Here is a 25,805-nt window from a genome sequence, read left to right on the forward strand (position 1 = left end):
AGATAATGTAGTTGAAATCGATCCTCAAGTGCTTTCCTTTAAAACAAACAAACACACAAAAAATGAAAGAAAAAACAGATCATTTAAATCTCAGGTATGCTTGTTTTTTTAGGTAAGATTAGGACTGATGCCTTTTTCTTAGCATAGCTTTCAAGGTGACCTCAAGAATAACTATCACAATATCTATCATCTGCTTTTATTCAGCCATTTTACTCAGGCTAACATTTCTCTGGGCAATTAAAGCATTATTTCACAAAGATACCCTTAAGCCCATCAGAAATCCCCCTATACTACATTATCAGACATTGATTTATTTTTCTCACAATTCTTTCTACAAACAGATAAAAAAAAAAGAGAATAATAATTTAAAACTGCATTTTTGTATTGGATTAAGTTATCACTTACAGTTAAAAATAATTAAAATCAAGTTTGGAAATGATAGGGCAAGTTTATGTGAGGAACTTTGCCATTTTGTCTGGAATAAGTATCGCAATTGATTATCTTCACCATGTGGCAGTTTGTAGAGGTGAATCTTTATGAAAAAGTCCTCTGAAACCCCATATTTATATCTGGGCCTGTTAGGTAGCAACTCAACAATCCCTGTTCAGTGAGGGTTACCGGCTGATTATTGAGTTGTATTATTCTGCAGTCCAGCAACATGCAACCAGTGAAAATACAGTAATACCTTAGCTACTGACCTTCCTTTACCTCCAAACACCTCCAGTTCAGTGTGTCAACAGTTGAACAGAGAGCTGATATTCTGTTTCTCAAAGGGAGGCATTACAGTGCTCTTCTGAATTACATGGCACAAAAGAAAGAAATGTTTATCTCTTGAAGACCCTTGCACAGAATCATAGAATCCTTAGAGCTGAGAGACCTTTAAGTCATCTAGTCCAACTCCTTTGAAATGAACAGGGACATCTACAGCTAAATCATGTTGCCCAGGGCCTGATCCAGCCTCACTTGAAAGTCTCCAGGGATGGGGCATCCACTACATTGTTCCAATGCCTCACCACCCTCACTATAAAAGACTTTTTCCTTATACCTAATCTAAATCTACCCTCTTCAAGCTTGAAATCATTTCCCCTTGTTATATCACAACAGATCCTGCTAAAGACTCTGTCTCCTTCTTTACTATATCTCCCCTTTAGATTTTTAGATATAAGCATGTTAACTTTTCCAGCAGTATGGCATTGTTGCATGTCAGAACCAACGACAGTAATGTCTGGCACAGAGAGTACCAGATATAGTCAGAAATCAGTACTGCAGGAGGCAATGATTAGTTTAACACAGCGACAATAGAAAAAGGATACCTATCATCTTCTCACAGAGTAGGGTTGGATGGGGCCCCGGGCAGTCTGATCTAGTGGTTGGCAAACCTATCCATGGCAAAGGGGTTGGAACTAGATGATCTTTAAGGTCTCTTCCAATCCAAGCCATTCTATGAGAATATGATACTTAAAATCATTACAAAATAGAGGAACTGAAAATGAAATAAATAACATAAATTGTATTGTTTTTCAAGCCCTATGTTCATTCCAATAGCATGATTTTTATACTTAATCTTTGGCAGCAGATTAAATTCATAACATACAAATGCTCAGAATAAAACTTTTTGTCACAGATCAAGTTTTATACTCCAAGTCCTTAGATTTTAACTAGCAAGACAGTCAGTTTGCAAGGTAGAGTCTAGGTCATTACTGCCTATTGCCTATGGTTCTGCATCAATGAGTATCTTGCAAGCATTAATAGACACTTTCTGATATCAATACGAGTATGGAACATGGTGCAATCTTGGCATCACTCAAGTTAGCTGTAAACTCCCAGGAGTTTGCCTTGACAAAAACACAAGCTTCTCCAGAGCTACACTTTCTTGCAGTAAATTTTGGAATTAGCTAAGGTCAGTGTGAGTCAGCAATAGATTTTAAGAGTTCTAAGATTTAGGAATTAATGAACAGCATTAAAAGATTCATTTTTTTATCAAGTGCTCAAGTTTAGAACTTAAAAAAAAATGTGAAGATTAAGACTTGAAAAAAAAAATAAATAAATAAAAATTGTGTAGTCCCTCAAAGAGGGGTGGGGACCAAAAAGGACATAATGGAACCAAATATAGAAAACGGTGAAGTTGGATTTTCCATAAAATGTTCATAAAAATATTTTTCAGAAAAGTAAGAAGAACTTGCTCACAGTTAGAGAGAACATGTTGCATCAAGGAAAACAATACAAGAACAATGCTCTGACAATGTATGTTTGTATACATAATATTCTGCAAGGTTACTGTGACCTTAAGTTGTCAAATCCCATGAATTTGCCTTGTAAATTTGAATTATCACTCATTTCCCTCCTTCTCTTGCTTCCTAGATTACTTAGGTTTCCCTCTCTGTTTAATTTGCTTGTTGGATCAGATCCTCCCTTTAGCAAATTAGTTATCCAGTTAATGTCAGGTTACCTTCAGATAAGCTGGGATGCTATTCTAGTTCTACAAATGAGCAATTAGAAAATGAGCTTTCCTGTATCAGAAAGAGGACTCTAAGGCTTTCAAAAATCATAGAAAATTAAAAAAGGAACTACACTGTTAAACGAACTTATGCAGAAAAAATAACACATCCTATTCCTATCCCATCTTAAGTTAACAAGCCAGTCTAATCAGCAGTAGTATTTTATCTTACTTGTATGTATGCTATCATCTGTCTCTCAAGTTAACATTATCTCCAATGATGTTAAAGTTCCATAAATAATAAATACTTGGTTTTATTTCCAAATCTGAAGGGAAACTTAAACTAGAATTCCATAAGCTAATGAGGGACTTACTGTACATGTTCAAACAAAAAAAAAAAAAAAAATTTTTTTTAATGTATGTTTAAGAGACTTGCAAAAATAGTATTAAATGTTTTTGTTAAAAGATGTTTGGAACTCAGTTTGGATGGCAGAGTTATCAATCTCTTAGTTGTGCAAAAGTCTTACCAGCTCTAGTATAAAGTTTTGGGAACTTTGCATCAGAACAATAAATCACTGAAATTGAGAGAAACTTCCACATCCATTGGCACAGAAATAAATCAGACGACTTCTCTCCAACATCTAGTCAACAAGCATAACAGAAAACACAACTAGCAGGAACATTAGGAGATTACCTACTTCATTTCTTTCCTCAAGCCAAAATCAAGTGTGTATCATCCATGCTTGACAGATACTGTCTAACATCCGGCTATGGTGCTTCCACAGCCTCCCAGAGCAATACAGTCCTTAAAGACAAAAAGTCTTCTGAGGTAATTGAGTCTAAATCTGCCTTGCTTTAATTTATTTCTTGTCACACACATTTCAGACATGGAAAGCAGTTTATCCTTTTCCTCTGTGCTACAATCTGTTATATATTCGAAAACTCTTATCATGTTTAACAAAATGTGAGCTTTTTCAACACAGCAGTTTTTTACTGCAAAGAAGAGAAAAGGAAATTTGAACTGGAATTGGGATCTGTTTTCATGAACAGAAAGCTGTGTTACCCTGTCACAATGAATATGGAGTGCCCTGTTGAAACTGCAATATAATATTAATGTTTAGCTTCAATGTGCTTATGCAAATTTTATGATGCGGGGAAGGATATAGATTGCATTTTGGAATGTACATCAAAGTTGGACAAATTTCCTAGAGACTTATGTAACCTCAATCTCTGGAGGAACATCTCTACACAAATGAAATTATTCATAGGTAACTGACTTCTCTGTTGCTGCTCATGCATGTTCATCTCTTCATTTAATTTAGGAAAGTATGAGTCAGGGGCCTAGATAACTTCTAGAAAATGCCTAGGCCCCTAGAAATTATCTAGAAAATTACATTTATTTATTTAACATAAGAACACATCTTAACAGGAGTTCACTGCACTTAGATAATAGCATAACTTGTTGTCTTTCGATGGGAAAAGAAAAATGTTCTCTGAGATACATGAGTGAGAAATAATTTAAAAGGAAATAAAAATAGCACAGCCAAGTTCTGGATGTTCACCTATTCAATTCAAGGCTGTGATACATTCTTGACTAATTGCTATGTAGAACTGTAAATCATCTCTTTCCAAGGTCAGTGGAATAATCCAAAGAAATACCTTAAATACTAAAGAGCTCTCCTGAGCTTGGAGAATCAAAATTATTTATTATAATTATAAAAATATTTATTATTTATTTAGAGAGACCTCATTGTGGCCTTCCAATACTTGAAAGGAGAATATAAACAGGAGGGAGAACGGCTGTTTATGAGGGTGGATAGTGATAGGACAACGGGGAATGGTTTTAAACAGAGACAGGGGAGGTTTAGGTTAGATATTAGGAGGAAGTTTTTCACTCAGAGGGTACTGAAACACTGGAGCAGGTTGTCCAAGGAGGTTGTGGATGTCCCATCCCTGAAGACATTCCAGGCCAGGCTGGATGTGGCTCTGAGCAGCCTGATCTAGTGCATATAGCAGACGATTTGAAACTAGATGATCACTGTGGCCCTTCTCAACCCAGGCCATTCTATGATTCTATAATTCTATGTCTAAAAAAAATAAAAATAAAAAATAAAAAAATCTATGTATTTCTATATAGAAAAAAATATGGAGAAAAAAAATATAAAAAATATTCTATGTTTTTTTTTTTAAGATTCTATTCTATGATTTAAAAAATAATTATAGGAAGTCCCATAAGGAAGGTGATATTGCTGGATCCTTTTTATAAGGTAAAGACAAGAAGAAGAAAACTAGACTGAAAGTGGATTTTCCTGTTTCCTTATTTTGACACTGCTTTTCAGAAAGCTACTTTTGTATTGCTTGTGCACAAACAATGCTTCGGCAAATCTTCTTTCAGCTATTTCTCTGCTGGTGGGAGACTAAGCCAGTTTCTTTATCAAACAGACAAGTAAATTCAGAACAATCTCTTCCAAAACTTTTTTCTGTATGAAGCAGAACAATCATTTACTATTAGTAACGCAATATCTAATATCTGCCACTCTGCACATTTCAAGTTCTGCATTACAAGGTAGAAAAACAGACTGTCATTCAGGCTCAGGACAGCTTATATTTGAACCAAAAACGTATTACTGTAGGTGATCAAGTTTTGTTATAAATCTTTGCATGTGTTTTGGAATGTGTATTACATGAGTGATGGTTACAAATGGGAAGAGGATAACTTAACTGAATGTTTATCCAGTCTGCGGGTGGTATTCAAGCACTGTGATTTTTCATAGAAAACCCTACTCAGTATTATTTTGTTTAACTTATTCATGCAAAATGTATTCACAAAGAACAAGGTTGGCAACAGCAACTTTTCCAAATATACAATTTAATGGGTGTTCCTAGCTCAGAGTTACCCTAGATAATTCTAGAAATAGTTCACAACAATAAGTAGGAAGAAACTTTCAGTCTAGTAAGATCTCCTTTTGAACATGTTTTACAGTCAAAGGATTGAGGTAAAACTGGCAATGCTTTCTGAAACAATTTCAGTACATTTGCACTAAGAGATATTTCAAAACAAATGAAATATTTTGCTTTTTCCTGACAGCAAACATACATATGTCAATCTGAAAGTACTGTCTCCTATTTGTTTCACAACAAACACAAAGAGTACAATAGCACTGTTTGACACAGCAAATTCTAAGCTACAAAATAATCTTTTTCAACACAGTCACCACCAGTAGCTACATATTTTCACCAGCAATGAAAAAGAGCCTGCATACTGCACTTGTAAAAATCTGCATGGCCGGAGTGTGGCTTGTCTTTCACATGACCATCACCACTGCTGAAACACACCATCCAACACTTCACAGTGCTCACATCCACTATTTGGTTTCCATAAACATTCAGCAAGCATCAGTCAATGTCAATGGGTGCAATTTTTTCTGCATTTTTTTCTGCACACCTTTGCGTCCTCTGCACTTCCATGTCAGAGACCATTCTGGCAGATTGCCTCTCTGCTGCCAACTGTCACAAGGCAAGAAAATGTAATGGAATATTGGTGGGCCTTTACCGTCCTACCATTAACATGTAACTATGACATCATCCAATATAATAAAATATGAGGCATTACTTTTGGAGCTACCCTCATGTTTTAGTGGCCTACTCTTGTTATTGGTGGTTCTTGTAATTATTCACACATTGTTTTATACTGCCACTGAGTATTAAGTTTGTTTTACAAGATTAATGTTTGTATGCTAAATTTAATATATTCCTTTGTAGAAATATAGCCAAAAAGGAATATAAATTCTAGGTCTTTTATTAATAAGAAATCTAGGAAAGCATTTATCTGCAAGTAAATGTATCTTTTTTCAGTTGTTTTATCCCACATATTTTTCTTTCAAACACATCTTTTTCCATTGAGCAAGTTGTAATAGAATCTAGCAGTCTCAATACGTTACTAGGCTTCTGGATGGCAACTGTATATAGCACTGTTTATGATCGGCTAGGATATTGCACAGACTGAAAAATGTAACACCAGGCTGATGAAATGTTCCCCTTTTGTATTTTATAGTGAAAGCTGGCAGAAACATTTCCTAATTTAGAATGTTTTTGTTTGACTCCATAATTTGACATTCTCTGAAGAATAATCTGTGTTTCAAATGCTGTAAGATTTACGTATAGAAGTTACTTCTGCTAACAAAGAAGGGTGGTCCAGTCTTACTTCTTTTATGGAAATCTAAACAATTTTAAACTTGAAGAGCTTAAAGAGAGTTGAGGACTTGAGGTTTTCCTAGTTTGAGGAGCAACAAAAAGTAAACACTTCAGTTACTGTTTTGGATGACACTGTGAAGAACACAATTCTTGTAAGTATGTTCTATGGTAGCCTCAGAATTTCCTCCTCAGCTCTTATGCATAAGTCCTTACAGTTCTAAGATATAACTGAAAGAGCACGTGGACAGAGGGATTGCACGATATGTAGTGTATAAAGAAAAACAGCAAAAAAGGTGAAGAATGGAGGGAATAAAGCAGAAAATTTCATGTAAATAACAAAGAATGGTCTAAACTGGAAAACAGAATGAGCATCAAGATGCTGATGAGATTGTTTCTCTAATTTATAATCAGCACTACACAGAGTTAAATGAACATGGTTGTGTCATTTGTTAATAATTAGGACAGGAAATGAAACTGCTTATTTGCACCAGGCCATATCTCTCAGAGACAGGGCTGAGAGGTAACAAGTAAATGTTAAGAGACTTCAGAAGTTTAACCTAACTTAACTTCTAAAATTAAGAAAGTCCTGGGCTCAAAAAGTAAGAACAAGATTCTTAAGATCAATATATTGACATTCATACAATCACAGAATCAGGAAAACACTTCCAAGATCATTCAGTCCAACCATCCACCTGCCACAAATATTTCCCCACTAAACCATGTCCCTTAGTACAACATCTAATTTTTTTCTTCAACATCTACAGAGACAGTGACTCAATCACCTCCCTAGGCAGCCCATTCCAGCTCCTGAACACTCCTTCAGAGAAGAAGTGTTTCCTAACATCCAGCCTGATTCTCCACTGGTGCAACTTGAGGCCATTCACTCTATTGCTAGTTACATGGGAGAAGAGGCTGATCCCCACCTCAGTACAACCTCCCTTCAGGTAGTTGTAGAGAACCATAAGGTCTCCTCTCAGCCTCCTCTTCCCCAGACTAAACAATCCCAGTTCCCTTGGCCGCTCCTCATAAGACTTGTGCTCCAGACTCCTTTGTTGGCCTTCTCTGGACCATGTATCAGGGCCTCCATGTCTTTCTTGTACTGAGTGGACATAGTACTTGAAGTGCAGCCTCAGAAGAGCTGAGTACATAGGGATGAGCACTTTTCTCCTTATGCTGGCAACACTATTTCTAATACAAGACAGGATGCCATTGGCCTTCTGGGTCACCTGGGCACACTGCTGGCTCATGTTCAGTTGAGCATCAATCAACACCCTCAGATCCATTTCTTCCATATAGTCTTCCAGCCACTCTGCCCCAAGACTGTAGCACTGCCTGAGGTTGTTGTGGCCAAAGTGCAGGACACTGTACTTGGTCTTGTTGAACTTCATCCCATTTGCCTCACTCCAGTGATCCAGCCTGTCCACATCCCTCTGTAGGGTCTTCCTACCCCCAGGCAGATTGACACTTCCTCCCAACTTGGTGTCAATTATATATAAAATAATTGGTCTGATATTTAAAGACAGATGGAAAGAAGGCATTTAGAACCTCAGCCATTTCCTTGTCCTCTGTGGTCATGTTTCCCATCATATCCATTCTCCCTAGCCTTCCTCATTAGAACATTCTGTTTAATATAATTAATTCTCAGAATCTAATTCTAAAAACATCTAGTCAAGATAGCCTAATAGTAAAAATCAGGCAACAGAAGTTTTCAAATACCAAAGATTCACCCCCCCCCCCCCCAAAAAAAAAAAAAAAAATCTATAAACCAATCAAGATAAATCAAATATAGGTATATACTGAACATCACATTCATTTGTCTGTGTCAAAATCCTTTCAGATGCAATTAGCTGTTTACAGGTCAACTGTAAAATGTTGAAGCAGGTGGAGAAAAAAAAAGTCACACTACCATTACAGACAAAATTTTAAAAACAATATACTAAATAGACTCCTACTACTAACACTGTGGTTCAATTCGTAGACACCATATGATGCAAGAGTTGACTGTTTGCTTTAAGTACTTATTACAGGTTCTGGCAATTATAAACACCTACTAACTTTTATCTTCTTTAAACTGCTCAGATACCTTGATATACCTACTGCCATTCTCAAGATGGATGCGCCATTTTTAGAATCTATCACTCCTTACTATCTTTGCAGATGAACATTTAACTGGTACTAAAAAAACATCTCTCAATATTAATAATGAACCTGTAACCCAGATTCATTAATGCTACATTACAAGAAAATTTATAACAATAATTTCTTAAGATTTTTCTATATTCATCATTTATGGCAGACCTTAAAATTTATGAATTCACTTTGATTGTAACTGTCCATCCAACACAGTATCTTTATTTCATTGTATCACATCATGCATACTGATCATTATTTATTAGCAAATGAATAGGTTGGTAATTACACTTCCTCAAAGTCACACTGTGCATCTCAGTGAATGTTGTAGGTTTTGCTTTTTCTAGAGAAAAAGCAGAACATCCATGTAGTTATCTCCATAGGATCAAAGATTAGTACCACATTCTGCTCAAGCAGGGCCATCCAGAGCATGCTGCTCATGTCCAGATGGCTTCTGAAGGTCTTCAAGGAGTGAGACAAACTCTCTGGGCAACTTGTCGCTATTTCATCACTAATTTGTGCAATTGTGAACAATATCCTTAAAATTCATAACTGCTTACAGTTCTGGCTTTAAAATGTGTAATTTAACAATTATTGGAAGGTGTGCTGAGTTTTGGTTTGTGGGTTTAAGCTTGGCTTATTTTCATCAGCAAACTATTGTAAATAGTTTCAATTTTTTTTTAATTTTATTTAATTTAATTTTTCTGGGTAGAAACAACTTTAGCAAACCATATGAAGGAGAAAGGTTTTTTTCATTTTCTCCTATCTGGGAGAGAAAAAAGGAACAGAGAAAAAATGCAATGAAAATACAAATTTTGGCTGAGCTCAAGAAAATAAAATTATAAAATTATAAGCAGTGGAAAAGGTTCTCAGAGATTTATCATGTAGTTTCTTGTCTGTGTATAGGAATGAGAAAATACATTCCTTAACCAAACTTTTAAAGAAAGGGAAGAAAGAAACATCTAAAGATAGAGAACCTGATAATTGTCTGAAAATTACAGTTCAGAAGCGGTAACTCTTTTTTTTTAAATAAGCATAACTGAACTATTTGAAAAGATGTTGAAGACTCCATAAGTAAAGAAATAGCTTGAGGGGAAAAAAAAAAAAGGATAGAGGAAATCAAAACAAGTGGTTTAAAGATTACTAGAATGCTTCCTGTATAGTATTTAAGTCAATTTTCTTTTATACAGAAAAGAATGCTGTTAAACAGATACAAGAGATTAAGCAGACATATTTTAACAGAGCTTCTCATATCCTATTGTTTTGCAAATAATGAAACAGACCACACTGTTTACAATTCTATGAATCTGACATTTGATTAAGAAATCAAGTCTAAAAACAGAAAATATAATCTTGTCTCTTTCCAGCTATGTTGAAAGCTTGAAGAGCCGTATAAACTGAAGAAAAGTTCTATACTGATACATAAGGAGCAGGTATTCTCCCCGTCCATTTTGATAAATATGTTTATCAGCTATGCTTTTCTCCTCCAGTAGGACTCAGTTACTTATGGCATTTCCTTTTTCATTGCTGGAATATTCTTAATGTTTCATGAACACTGAAGCAAAGTTCCCCATATGGAATAGGGGAATCATTCCTGCATTTGTGTTTGTTAGGACTGGAAATGCCATTTCAAGTATGTGTTACAACATTTACAGCACAATCAAGATTTATTAAAACTACTCCACAGAGCACCATTGTAAAGAATTTATGAACTGTAAAACTGCTATAAAGGTCACTTGAGATGCAAAAGTTTAATTTGGAGTATCATGTTATGGTGTAGTACTGCTAAACTTAATGCTTGTTTAAACAAATGGCTTGAGGATATTTGTTTCAGAAAGCGGGGATTATTAACTTTAGTAAAACAACTTTATTTTATCTATTTCTTTCCTGCTTTGTTTTTTTAAAAGGTAGTTCACCTTATGTTTACTAATCCTTTATTTTATTTCTATGAATATAAACCTAAGAAATACAAGAAAAAAATATTTTTAGGGTTTTTTTAATAGTGTTTAATAGCATCATGCATTATTTTATTGTTTGTCTCTCTTTCAAGGTTTAATGTTCCAGTTCGTGTCATTTATTTTCTTTCATCACCAGCTGTAAATATTTAGAAAACAACTTTTATCTGGAAAAAGAATGAAAAACATCATAAATACTTAGGAAGGTCTCAGAAATTGAAGTTAGAAGACAAGTTGTTATTTGCAGATAACAAGCTAGAAAGGCATATGATACAAACTCTATAACTCATGACTGAATTAGTGATCACATCACATGGGTTAATCTTTGTGCACGTACAGACCTCAAATTAACTGTACATAGAGAGAAGTTTAAGATTAGGATTCAGACCTAACTTCAATCTTCCAAACCTTAGAGACATCCCTTGCTAATATGCTGAAAGGAATGCCTTTAAACTATCAGGAAGCTGCACATGCCAAAAACCTGCAAATTTGTAAATGTTAAACATTTATTATTTGCCAGCAATAATAGCTTCCTGTTAAAATTGGCAAGGTTGATTAATTTCTTTCTCTCAGCATTTTATTGAGGATTTAGAAAGTTAACAGGGAAGCTGTAATGGGTATCCTAACAAATATCTAGATTTGGTCCCTAGATAGGCAGTGCTATTAAAAGATTTCATGAACTGACTTAAAAATACATATTATTTACAGGTCAATAACATTAGATCATGTATTTAAAGATCTTTTAGAAAACAAGCTTCTGTATTATTATTCTTTATTCTAGGTCACAGGAAAAATGAGGTGGGTGGAGAGAAAGAATGAAGAATAGGCTTGTTGTACTGGTTGGAAGAGGATATGAAGGGACACTGGCTGTAAGATTTACAGTGACTTCTAGTACTCATATAGGCTCGTGGCCAGTTTTGTTCATCAACATTTAACTAAAGCAAGTTCAGTCATGCAAATGCCCATGAGGAAGGCAGCTATTAGAATATTTATTCCAGATAAATAAATGCAGAAGACTCTGGGGAGATCCCCTTGCAGCTTTTGCATACTTTAAAGGAGCTTTTGATCAGGAGGGAGACTGGGCAGTTAGCGATAGGACAAGGGGAAAGGATTTAAACTAAAAGAAGGTAAATTTAGGTTAGATGTTAGGCAGTAATTCTTTACTCAGATGGTGATGAGGCACTAGAACAGAATGCCCAGAGAAGTTGTGGATTCCCAGCTCCTGGAACCATTCAAGGCCAGGTTGGGTGGAGCCCTGGGCAGCCTGATCTACAGGGTGGCAACTCTGCCCATGGCAGGAGGAGCTGGAAGCAGACGACCTTTCAATGTCCTTTCCAAACCAAACCATTGTATAATCCTAGGATAAAGAAAGGGTTCAAAACTGATCAAAATATTGTTAATTTTAGAGACAGAAAAAACAGCAACATGTGTTACCTACCATGTGTTATCTACCAATACGAAAGCTCTATTATTAGAGTGCTTACTCTATCTTTCACTGCAACAAATTGCCCATGGTTCTTGATGTATTTCTTCAAGTTTTAAATTAACAAACCAGCTGTAGAAGCTGTCACTGAAGAATGTTTCTGTGTATTCATTTTCAGCATGAGATAGCGTTCACCCTGTAGATTCAGCAGTCTGCATAGTTTAGGTCTTCTTGTTATTATGGGTACTGCATTCAGAATAAGCATATTTACTATAAAAAAGAGGGGCTGTTTTTTTTTGTTGTTTGTTTTTGTTTTTTGTTTTTTTTAAAACCTTTACACAGCATGTACAAATAAAGAAGCGTGTACTGCCATGAAATATTTAATCAGAGCCATAGGAAAAAGTAATTTCCTGAGATCCATGTGCATGTATTTCCAAATATATTCTGCCAACCCTTTGATAAAACTTTCATTTAAATGCCAAGTTTTCCAAGAAAGCAATTTAGGTTTTTGAATAGTGTTGCATATTTCAGGGGGAAAACCAACTTTGTATTTACTTATTAACTTACATTCTACATAGCAGGATTATATTTTTTAACTCAAAGACCTCATGCATACACCTCTGTGTATCAAAAATATTGTTGTACTCATCAACACAATGAAAAATATGCCTTCAGGATACACATATGAGTTTTCTTGTGATGTTTGTTCTTCATGACTAGTCAAGTATCCTTGCCAAAAACAGCAATCTATGCAAGTTGCTATGACAGAAATACCTCCTATTTAGTTCCATGGAAATTACAATAGACACAGTGAGTACAACAACACTGACAGAGCAAATTCTCAGCTACTAAATACTCTTTTTCAACATAGTCACCACCACTAGCTATGCATTTTTGCCAGCAATGAACAAAAGTTTGAAAGACATGCTCATAACAAGCTGCATGGCTGTCCATATCATGGCCAGTCTTTCATTTGGAACATGGCTGTTCCAAATGCTGAAACACACCACACCACTGTGTCCACATCCACATTTTGGTCTCCAGAAAACTTAGGAAAGCATCAGTGAGTGCTATTTTTTCCACATGGAAGTTTTAGTTTCACACCACTGTTCATATGCACTTCCATGTCAAATGCCATTTTTTCAGACTTCCCCTCTGCTGCCATGTGCCACATAGCTAGAAAATGTAAGGGAATGTTAGTGCAAAGATTCAGCATCTATAGCCATACCATCACCATCTGCCTCAGACATCATGGGCTAATATAATAATAATAAAGGAGGCATTACTTTCAGAGTAGCTCTCATAGCTGATGCATGTTATTAATCAACTCAGCAAATGCTGTCTTTTCTTTGTGGAACACGTATCACTGCAACAGAGCCAGCCCATTATCATCCAAGCAAGATCAGAGGATGTATATATCTATTAATCAGTGTTATAGCCCACTTTAAATCAATTCCATGTCTAGTGCCTGCACTGTAAAGTCAAGAGCATACACAACAAATAGCAAACCTAAAAGAGATGCATAAGAATTGCAACAGTAACAGTAGAAAAGAAAATAAGGTACTAAATACCTTGCAGATACAGAAAGTTTTTCCATGTGAAATTTTGCATCACCATCTATAGAATCAAATATTGATGGGGATTTTTGGCAGGAAAATAAAATCAGATTCAAGTAATCATTAAAGAATTATGTAATTTTTCTCATGCGTTTTTGGGTAAAATAAATGAACTTTTCACATATTATTTGTTTCTGACATTTCTTCATAGGAGTGTTGTATATGTTTACAAATGCACAGTCTTCAGCTACACGTGCTCCATAAAATCCAAGACATATTCTCATATTTTCCATACTCTGCTGTCATAAATATTTAGTCATTGGAAAGATGGTAACTAAGTATAGAACACACAGTAGATTGTTCTCCTCCACCGGTACCAGGAAAGATCAATGTATACTTGTGCATTTTATACTGTTGTATAAAGATAATTTTTTAAATAATTTAACATGGGTTCCTTTTATGATAAAAAAAATGCCTCTTTTTGGTGTTTGACCCAAGCAAATACAAGGAATCTTAGTTAATTTGTATAATTTTTTTGTTTAATAATTAAAAATAATTATAAATTAATTTTGTATAATTTAGTTAATTTGTATATGAATTAGAGCACAAGAAAGTGATTTACCCTCACACAATGATCTTCTTAACATCACAAATATTAATTACAAGATATTTGTCTGTGTTTCTGTGGGTGCGTACAGCTTAACATTCATATTAAATGCATGTAAGCAAATATTTTCAAAGAAAAGCAAGAGATGGAATGTAGGTAATTTGAAAAACTTTTGTTCAATAACAATTTTAAATTGTGGCTTTAAAAATAATTGAAAAAGCATAAAAACTCAAATAGAATAGAAACATACACTGTTTCAGACCCCACACTCTGAAGACAGAAGCATTGTTATTTGGAAACTACAGCAAATCTCTTTACAGAAAATGGCTGGAAGGTAAATTAATGTTGATGTCAAAACTATATATTGGGAGGGCCTCTGGCTGTTCTGATGCAGCTTAATAAGTGTCTTAGCTGCTAGGTTTTTTAATTTGTTATGTCTTCAATTCAGGAACAAAATATAAGTTCATTTCTCTGCATGTATGTATGTAAGGACAAGTAAGGGCAAGGAATAGAAAACTGAAACATTTAAAGTATTCTTCAGTTTGTATCCTTTATAGCCCAGCTACAGCAACCATACGTACGGCATTCTGTAACTATGCATGCAGATCCAGCACACACTAATAAAATAAGTACAGTTAACAAAGAGATATCCTTACTTTAACGTGAGAATAAGTTCTAAATTTCCATGTTTTTGAAATAGCTACTTATCCAGACAGCAGGCTGAGCATCCAGTCCTCTCACAATTTCCCACTTGGAAATTTATCATGTTACTGGCTTCTACCCCTGATGTCCACAGTCAGGATTTCATTTTAAAATAGTTTCTTCTTTCACAGTCCATGCAATCCCATTTCTACTTATTTTCCTTCATTTTTATTTGTGACAGAAAAAAGCAGCTTGAGAAACAAACGTTTCTCTGAAGAAATAAATCAATCTCAAATATTTTTCCTTTTTTTTTTTTTTTTTTACTTCAAGGTTTTTGTTAAGATAAAATATCCAATAATTCTCTCAAGAGCAGAAATAAAGAGACATATTTTCTGAAAAGCCAGTTCTAGCAAATATAGGAACGCAGTCACTCTGCACAAATCTTAAGTATTAATACTGATATCCCCAGAATACCATACAATTTTGCCACATAGCTGAAAGTCAGCTTTTAGAGAAATAAGACTCCCATTGACATCCATAGAGTTTTGCTTAGGGTTGTAATGCAGGTTCAGACTCTAAATCACAGTGTAGCTGTCAGACTAAGCCAGAAACACTGCCAGTGCATCATTTCTTGTTCTCTGTATTTCAAAAAACAGTGTCACCCACTCACAGTTTAACAATTTTATTTAAACAAATCTATATGTAACTGGTTGACACAACTACGTATTTCCATCTCTAGAATTAAGTAGCATTAGATGTAAATTTGATAACGTTCAAAGAGTTTCCTTAATCACTTCATTTTCTTTTGTAGATACTTTTTGTAGCTTTTCCAGCTAAAATAGAGGAAGAAGTTTTTTATTTCAAAAGTCATATACTGACATTGTCTTTAAATATCCTTATAGAGTTTAAATACTAAAAATCCCCAGGCTTCATTTCTGTTCTTTCTTCACAAAAATTCATAATTTTTTAGAACGCCCTTTGTCTTGCAAGAATAGTTGAAGAATGAAAGTACAACTAAATTAGGTACTACAAACCTAAACATTAGAGACAAAAATAAAAAATAAATGATACTGAACAACATTCATGATGACAATACTTGTGGTGTTAAGAATAAAGCATTAATACCTATACAGCAGTATACTAGCTTCTTACAGTGATATACTGGAGCAGAAATAATTTAAAAAGGACAGGCATTTGTAAGCTAGATAGAAAGAAAAAAAACTAAACAGAGGCCTCAAGAGCAGAAATGGCTCAAAAAGATGAAATAAGAACAGTCTAATAGCATGGAGATACTGAAAAAAGATCAGTTCTGAGCTGAAGACAGTTGAAGAAGCAAGATGGAGAATAGCTCATCTTTACAGTGAGAAGGAAAGAGGGAATAAAATCTCGGTGAAATAATAACAGGAAAAAGTAAGTCTGGGGCTTCTCTGTAAACTAGTTTTTAATTATTTTTATGCAGACTGAAGCTGCAGTCTATTGCAAATGAGAGGCCTCTTTGGAAGGACTGGCTTTGAATGTACTGATGCAGAAGTGTCTGATACTATGGAAATAAGTAAGCATTTGATTAATATTCTTAAAAGTGTTGCTTTTAGCTGCTTATCTGTGTGAAATGTGAACACTCAGACAAAAGCAATGTCTGCTATGAAAAAAAAAAAAAAAGAGGGAAAGAGGAAAAAAAATAGTGTTACCTTTTTAAGTCTTGTTTAGCTCAAAATAGACTTCTCAGCAATTCTTTGTTAGAATCAGGTATCATCCATAAAATAATTCTCTGGAATAAAGGATATGTTTGTTCATACAAAATAAAATAAATATGCTGCAGTATTTGTTTACAATGTCTTCTACTAAATTTGGTATACAAATGAGTTAGAAGAGTTTGCAGCTCTTAAGTTAATGTAGGTTAATGAATTAATCAGGATAGTTCACCAGATCTTAATTACATAGGCTTAAATATCAAGTTTTAAAATGGGAAAATTAGATGCTTTCATAAATTAATAATTTTGTGAATTTTGTCTGCCTGTGAACAAGACAAATAGGATTTTTTCAAATAACTTAGTTTAAAAGCTACAGTTTAAATTCTCCTTAGACATCTTTAATAGCATGACCTATTTATGAATAATTGCTGTTGACACAGGATTTACACATGTCCTTACACTGTGTTATTTTCTCAAATGCAAACAAGACGCCTGCTGAGTATTAGCTACAGGAAGAATGTTAAATATGAATCAGTAAGTAATTACCCCTGGAACTTAATTCATCTTTAAAACAGTATTTTATGGTATTTTTTTTTCTCTATGTGAGGAAAAAGGACATTGTTATACAGAAAGAAGAAAAACACTCCCTTTCAAAACACAAGGATAATTTCAACACCATAATGACAGATCAAGATAGGTTTTTCTGATACAATTTGCATTGAACAAGCATGTCTGTATGACTTTAAAGAGTTTTCTATCTTTGATGTAATCTGCAACTCTATATAATCTCAACACAAGTCTTGGCGTGTTGAAGTACTTGTGATTGTTAATATTACAGCATGAGTTTAATTTCTTTCAAAAACTAGATTTAGTCCAGTCACATTTCAAGATAATGTTCAAAGCAAAATAAGGACAGACCCAATGGCATGTACTTGGAGACAGAAAACATGGACAGATTTAAAGGAAGAAAACAGAATAACTGGTTGACCAAGAAAAGCGAAATTATTTGCTGTGAAGTCTATATGGAAAAGGAGGCAAGTAGCTGCATAAGAAAATAATTTAAAACTTCAGGACTCTAAGAACATGCAAAATTAATTATGGTCTTAGCACTTCTGCAAGACTTGGACCTCCATCCGTACTCTGCTCTCACTTGGTCTTGCCTAGAGAGTGAAAACTGGGCTACAAATTGCAGCCCTTCAGGAAAGTTTTCTGACTTAATTCTCCAGACGTCTGGAAACTATTATAAATAGAAGGCAACCATTATCCCAGTAGTACTCTGGCATTTTAGGAATATAAACCCACCTCCTACAGAGTTTGCAGGGTCTCTGTCCTATTTGGAGGTGTTGGATTTTTCTAAAGAATTTACTAGATGCAATTTTGAGCTGAAAGACATTTTCTGGATCTTATTTTGGCTGCTTAGATGATAGCTAGAATTGAAGAGAATTGAAGAGTTATACAGGATCACAAAAATTAACTAAGTTACATTCAAACATGCTTGTCTTGATCAAGGAGCAAGATTACTAAGTCTTTCACCAGTAGGTATTCAAATAAAGTCGATTTATTAACAGCACTTTTTTGGATAAAAATGGTGCTTTCGTCTAGGCAGACCCTGTGGTGAGGCAAGTGTGGTTAATGTAATGACAATTGTCCCACTACTGGCATAATTAAAAGTTGTGCTAAATGAAAACCTCTTATCAGTGAAATGCAGCTAATATCAACGTTGAATTTAATTTGATCTACAATTAGGAAAATTGTTATCTGGTCATTTTGATCAGCTATAAATATATATTTTTTCTTTTCTTTTGCTGCTTGAGTGGAAAAAAGGACCCTATTTTTCTAAATGAAGTGTTTAGCAAGACTTTTGCTCCAGAAGCAGGTTTTTTTTTTTTTTCTGAACAGTTTATGGTCAGATACAATAGCTTTTACTGCTAAGCTTTTAATTACACCACTGGCGTAGTTTTTCATCAGGCAACTTTTTAAAATGAAGTCAAACAATAGCTAGGAACAACAGCTAGGAATGACATTAAGCCAGAAAAGCGTAGTTTTTGGTACTAGGAGCTATGCTGGCTATCCTATTTGTGTAGTTCTTTACTTGGGTACTAAATCTAACTGGAAACACATTGGAATGCTGAAATCAGTCTTTCTGAGATATGAACTGAATCTGCACTGATGTTTGGAGGTCAGATGTTTCTTGGAGATATAATGCCACCAGTTCTGCACACACCTTCCCTCTACCAAAAAAAAAAAAAATATATATATATATATATATATATCTCCCAAATAAGTTAAATCAAACCTTAAATTTTCTAAATAAATAAATCCTAAAGGTATAGATATTCTAAGAAAGGCAACCATGCACTTAAATTATAGAAGACTCAGGTCCCAGTTAAGTGTTAGGAGTGATGGACAAAGATCAAAAGTAACACTCCACATTTCATGTTCTTGCTTAAAAAATATGCCAAGAATTTATCCTGCATCATTTTCTACTTTTCACTTTCTTTCATTGCAGATGAACTGTAGGCAATGCACAGTATGTGATTCTTATTCCTACAAACATTCATAGCTAACTCATTGAATCATGTCAGTGTTTGTTGTGAGATACAGAAAAAATGAGCCTGTCTTGGTTGCTCTTATCTCTGAAGATAACCTCTATTAACATTTTTATCTGAAAGTTCCTTTGGGGATATACATGAATTAACTAAAGACAGTGGGATAAGCTTGCTACAGACCAAATATTCTGCTTTGCAGAAGTTAAATTTTACAAATATCATCTGCCAGCTTTAAGGGCTTAATCCTAAATATCAGAGGTGCCAAGCATGGCTTGTATAAGCACAAGATTAAAAAAAAAAAAAGATGAGCTGCAAAAGGGGCACAGCAAAGCTTGCCACTGCATTAGCAGGAAAGCTCTGCTACATAAATGTCAGCTTGCTCCCATTCGCTGCCAGATGTTAAGGCTAAAGACAAGAGAGCATTTAGTCCTTGCTGACAGTTCAGGATGACACTTGAGAGCGATCAAAGTGCCTGGAGAAAGGTGGGCTCATCTCCCCTCTGCGAGGCAGATGAGCCAAGAAGTCTGAATAGCTTTGACAGTAACAAACCAGTACTTTGCTCCTCGTCCACCTGTGAAAACAGTGCTGCTGATGCTCTCATCTCCCCTCTTGACTGCATACAGCACAGGGACCAAAATGACTCTCTATCTTATAATCCCTAATTTTTTTCCCCACACAGAGACATTTATACAGCACAGTTCCTGTATTTCAGCACTCTCGCGTTTGCATTAAATCTGGCATGCTGTGTATCTGTTTAGCATTAAGCATGAATGCCTTCCTTTTAAAGGAATTTCTCTTTACTTTGTATGCTTTTTTTTCAAAGAGCTCTCAAAAGCCCTAGACCAAACAGCCATTTTTAATTTTAATGAATAAGGTATCTCAAATGAGGGGATCCCAAGGCCCCCTGGCTGCTTTTGAATTCTGCATGAAAAGGAGAACTTGAACTCTGCTCACAAAGCACTGTGTCCACTGGATAGTTGTTTTGAAGAAAAAAATCCTGCAGATATCACGAGGAAAACAATTCTGCAAAAATTCCAGATTGCTGGCACATAATTTGCAATATTAAGCATTGTCATTTCCTTGCCATTACTCTTCAACTGTCATTTTAGTATAAAAATTTAAGTATTTGATCTCTACAAGATATTGAGCATTATAGAAACATTCAAACCTAATTACAAAGTGACTTAAATTTTAAAATCTTAATCTCTGTTTGAAACCTTCCATTTGGAATTGTTTTCATATCTTTTTATTCAGTGTTCTGAAATAGAAAATAACTGTGAAATAGAACAAAAATTAAGAACTCTCACAAATTAATTTGCTAATCACAAAACATTCGTAATTCAAGTTAATATAAAGCAGCATAAAACAAAACGGATGGAATATGGCTTTTCTCAAGCCACAGTTTTTCTTTCATTCTTTTTTCTTAAGTTTTTCTCAGAGTCTTTTCAACAGCAAAGATAGACATATGCACTAAAAAAAAAAAAAAAAACAAACCACGTGATATCTGCCTAAGCTCAGAGGATGTAGAAAAATCTGTGATCAAGTCTTGCTGTCTGAAACTGTTGCTGTAGCATTAAAACTTGTCTTACACAACGTACGTGAATATCAACACAGACAAGGTTTGTTCTCATACTGTATTCACAGTTTCTTTTCTGTGAAAATCTGAACTATAATTTTCACCTTAGAGCAGAGAAAAATTGTGCCTTGATGGTATTTTGAAATTTACAGATTCCTTACAAATACATAAAATGTGACTTTTATTAATTTTAAGCATCATCTTCACAATTTCTTAATAATTATGAGCTTTAAAGAAATTAATACTTTAGCAAAAAAGAGAAAAGCTGCCAAAGGAGACAGGCACACTAAAAGTCTGTTTACAATTTTTACAATATTTACATTTACAATATTTACATTTTATATTTATAGCAAGCATTAAATTTAATTTAGGAAAATGTGCAAGTTTTATTTCAATGTATTTTAAAAACAAATGTGATCTTACTTTAGAAAAGAATGTTTATTCCCAAAATACAGTGAGAAAAAAAGAGGATAAAATGTATAATTCAGATCTGACAGATGTAAAATTAGCATTGGTGTTTTTTTCTGATACTGTTATTCTCTATTCTGTATTCTTGCTTTTATCAGGCCTGAAACATTTCTGTTTCCAATTTCCCTAAGAGGAAAATCTTGTTTTCCTCTATATAATTAAAATGAAGCAGGAGAGCAGTGGATGTGGTATAAGAAATAGCTATGTGTCTCAACAAATAGTTAAGATCTTGGTGGATGTTCTGCACACATTTATGCAGGCTTAAACAGCAAAAAGAAAAAGAGAGGAGACAGAGATACCAATGAATTTAGAGAGATAAAAGGAAAGAATTAAATTCAAGGTGGCAAAAAAAAAATAGTGCAGAATAATAGGAAGGATAAGCATAAGCTAAGTTATAAGAAGAAATGAGAATCATGTTTTCACCCTCAGGGAGGAAATTCTAATTTCTCTGAAACCATCACAGGACTAAAGACTTCCATCAAGGCTACGTATAGGACCAAACTATCTTTCCCTTTCAGGCTAAATATAACATGAAGTTTGCATATTGAATATAAACACTAACTCGAGACAGACCGTGCCACCAGAGAAACCTGAAGGTAGTCAGTGGAGTGTATCCACCAGTGAACAATGCTCCTGGAGCAAGGAATCATTAGTCATCTGTGTAAGTGCCTCCCTGCAGCCTGTGAAAATCAGGACTGCCATTACCCAGCATTGCAAGAGGCTCTGAAGTCATTCATCACGAATCAGCAAAACAGGATAAGGTCTTCAACAGAATCACCAGAAATCATAACACTGTGTGATGAATCTTGAAAACAGCAGTTAAGCTATTTTACATCACATCAGATAGCATAAGGGAAATGGAAGGATACATCTCATAAAGTAACCAAAAAAACCTGCATCACAGTATTAAATAAGAATCTGAGATAGCATGATTATTTTTAAAGACTCATCTATGCCCATCCTTTGTTGTTTTTTCCCTGGCTAAACTATTACAATGGCAGCAAACAGGAAAACAAAAACAAACAAAACTGAGATCACAATAATATACAGTATTTCACCATGAGAACCATGTGTGAAGCACTGCCAGGACTTTGCTACTACAAAATCCATGTAGGAATGACACCTCAGTTTCAGGGAAGTTTGGAATTCAGAGATGTCTGCTCAAACTACACATGCTTGAAAAAGGATTTTTTTGAGCAAACTCATGTCACTAGCGTGAATTTCCAGAGGCTGAAAGGCTTGCTTATTTTACATTTATCTTTTGAATGGTGACGATTATGAGTCTACCAACTAGCCGGATTTTTTCAATTTATTTTTTTTAAAGCAGATATTGAACATATAGCTCCTTATTATTTGAGTTTTCTTCGTTCAACTCTTAAATAACAACACTAGAGTGCTTAAAATATCTGAAAAAATAACATATGAAATATCTAGTGTGAATGCTGAATAATTCATGGAAAATCTGAAAGATAACAGCTGGAAGGATGCTAAATTTAATCTGTCAACAGATCTGTCTATGACAGAAGGGGTAAACAGGCTTCCTGAGTGCATCTTTTGGGATTTGCCAGTTTTGATACAGCTATGACTGGAAGGCTCAGTAAGGACCAAAGGCAAATTAAAGCCCACCTCAACAACCTCTGCAGCACAAGAACAAAACTCCACGTGGGGTATCAGTTACGAGCCCAGAAACTCAAAAGGACAAGTCTCATCTGAACATCCTGCAGCAGCCCCACTGTGCTCCCATGACATGCCTGCAACTGGCTGCAACAGAGCATTTATTTCTGCCACATCACAGCATTCAGTCTGAAACAGCAAGTGCCCTGTTAATTTGAGTCTCCAGCTTAATGATAAATAGCAGTGCTCTTTTCATGTGTAAATATGAAAATAGGGGAGAAAACTACATGAGAAAGGGATTTCCCATGTTCTACTTTACTGTAACATTCAGGAGTTATTTTTACATACACAGAAGAAGTCCCATACTGTCAGAGTCCTCATGTGCAATAGGGTAGTAAAAAGATTAAAAACCGTATTGGCTAATTGTAATCCCTTTCTAGAACAGTACAGGAACCTTCCTGCATGATGTTTTCATACTGAGAGGATAGGAATACTGATCAGATGAAATACTCTTTCCCAGTAGGTGGTTCAGAAGTAGCCATTGGCATTCAAGAAAAGAAAGTTGCAGCCAAGCAAGAGATCAAATTTGCAGCTCACTTGTAACCCTGCAACACGGTCCTGTCCACAGCCTGCCCAGCAGCAGCTATTCTACCCTGTAGCTCAGCTCAGGTTTCACATTTGGCAGAACAGTCTTACTGATGGGTGAAAACAGCAGATAACCAGCTCCCAATTTCTGCGTGCTGCAGATCAAAGGGGTGGAGCCACCTACCAGAGCATCTGTGAAGCACAGTAGCACTGTAATCCGTTTTCTCAAGCGACTGAGCAAAAGAAACCCTTACTTTTGGTAAACCTGAGTACAAGAGTCATTATCTCTGGTCTGAGCCACAGAAACGCCATTTCCACTTGAACAAACTTTATTGCAGAATCTATTGTTTGCATTACACTTTTTCAGACTGGTTTTCTCTTTCTTTATAAAATGTGATATTTTGTAGAAATTCAGTCTTCTCCTCTCCCACAATATCTTTCTGATCTACCTCTAGACAGTTATATGTTCTGCATAGAACAACATTGTTAAATTACTGCCAAATACACTCTTTTTGGTGTGCACAGTTACCTTAATTTTTTCATCTTACAAGGAAGAGGATTTTTAGAGAATGGTCTAGCAGGAACAGATTTACATTTACATTTCCGCCAGTTATATTCATGTGAACTTTAATATTTGAAAGCTATTTTCTCAAGAGCAATCTGTTTATGCAAAAAAAAACAAACCAAAACAAACAAACCTAACAAGAAAGGTGTGCTACAGAATGTTGCTGCTTTTTTTTTTTTTTTTTTAAATATGGATTTTTAAGATACTGTATGTCACATCTGATTCTTAGAAAATTACTCATAGTGCAGATTTCTTAAGCACTTCCATATACCACCCCTCCAGTGATGGCACACATCTCAAAGGAGTGTTTTCCATCCTCAGTTGCTAGTCCTTCCTGTAGGCAATGTTTATATAACAGTAATTTCATTGTTATAAAAAAAATAATTTTACCAAAAGCAATTTTAAGCTTCATTCCTGCAAAAAAAGAAATAATTACTTCTATATTGCTTTTAAAAATTCAATCTGTTTGTAAGTGGAAAGGAGGTAGAAAATAAATAGATTCTTCGAAGCGTTGATTTCTTTGGAGAAATTGCCAGTAATTATAAAGTGGAATGACTGCATCAAGTGTCAGGTTTTGATAGCAAGAGAAAAAAAAAAGTCAGGAAACAGAGCAGGGTATGTGAAGTAGTATGTGTCCGCTATGCACTTGTTTGTTGTTAATGTTCTCAAAAACATGCCCAACTCCATCACCCCAGAGCTATATATATATATATATTTTTTTTTTTTTTAAAGCAGCCTGCTTAAAAACATTTAGCAAATACAGGTAAGAAATACCATGGGACTTTACAATTGGTATGGCTTCAGCTATGGCACATCCTGTGCACTGCGTGTTGTAGTTTACTGGTGCATCTTCTGAAAGACATTTGCTCTAACAAATGTTTTATTTGTGGATAGTAAGTAATACATGACAGTACGCATTTGACTGATAGAAAAGTGCACTTCAGGTAGGTAAAGTTCCTAATTTCTGTCACATTATCTGTCAAATGTATAAATAAATCAATTAATCTTCATATGATTATCTGTTTCACTTTGCTTTTTTGAAAGGTGAAAGAAATTACATAGATTATTCAGTAATCGTGAAGGTGTTAAACTGACAAGAACAAGGAATAAAGCGTTCTGTTTATTCCTGTGGTGTTCTCATAGCACTTTTTTAGAGAATCTTGATATCCCTTATCAACACAATTAATTATACTGTTAACACCCATCTTAAATGAGTCTCTAGTTTATGAATTACTTCAGTACTAAGCTTCTACCACTCAATTAAACTTCTTGACAATTGAATTTTAAAGAAATTAAATGCACTGGGTTAACAAAGCAAGGAAAAAGATGAAAAAGCAGTAAGTGAAAACAAGTGTTAGTAACAAAAATTTTTAGTAAATCATTTAAAAACATTCAGCTAAGAGCCCAGTCACTGTAACATGGCATCTTTCTGGTAACAGAGAAGACCTTTATAATCATTCACAGAGTTTTTTTATTTTTCTTTCACTAAAAGATATTATACATTATCTTCACACAAAAGTTAATGGAACTCATAGACAATGCAACGCTCACATAAAAACGATCCCCCTGGTATTAGCCCACTGATCAGCTGACTACTTTGTCTCCATCATAAAATTCGTTAAGGTTGGAAAAAGACCACTAGGATCATCTAGTCCTACCATCAATCCATCGCCATCATGCCTGCTAAAACATCTTAATAATGATACTCAAAAACAAAGGTCTATGCCAATAGTACAATTTCACTGCCTGCATCTTGTCTAGTCTATTGATGTTAAACAAGTGCCCTTTGTAAGATGAACCTTACAGCTGTTTC

General features: G+C 34.9%; 1 long non-coding RNA gene across 1 annotated transcript in view; it reads right to left on the reverse strand.

Moving 5' to 3' along the window:
• LOC122179624 overlaps positions 1-25,805 on the reverse strand; it is a 41,224-nt gene that overhangs the window by 14,774 nt on the left and 645 nt on the right. The window contains exon 2 of the long non-coding RNA XR_006178776.1: positions 16,633-16,712. This is a non-coding gene — a long non-coding RNA (uncharacterized LOC122179624). The remainder of the gene's footprint in view (positions 1-16,632; positions 16,713-25,805) is intronic.

This window comes from Lagopus leucura, unplaced genomic scaffold, assembly GCF_019238085.1.
Source record: "Lagopus leucura isolate 7727_CA_CO unplaced genomic scaffold, USGS_WTPT01 Super-Scaffold_100004, whole genome shotgun sequence".
In the NCBI taxonomy this organism is placed as follows: domain Eukaryota; kingdom Metazoa; phylum Chordata; class Aves; order Galliformes; family Phasianidae; genus Lagopus; species Lagopus leucura.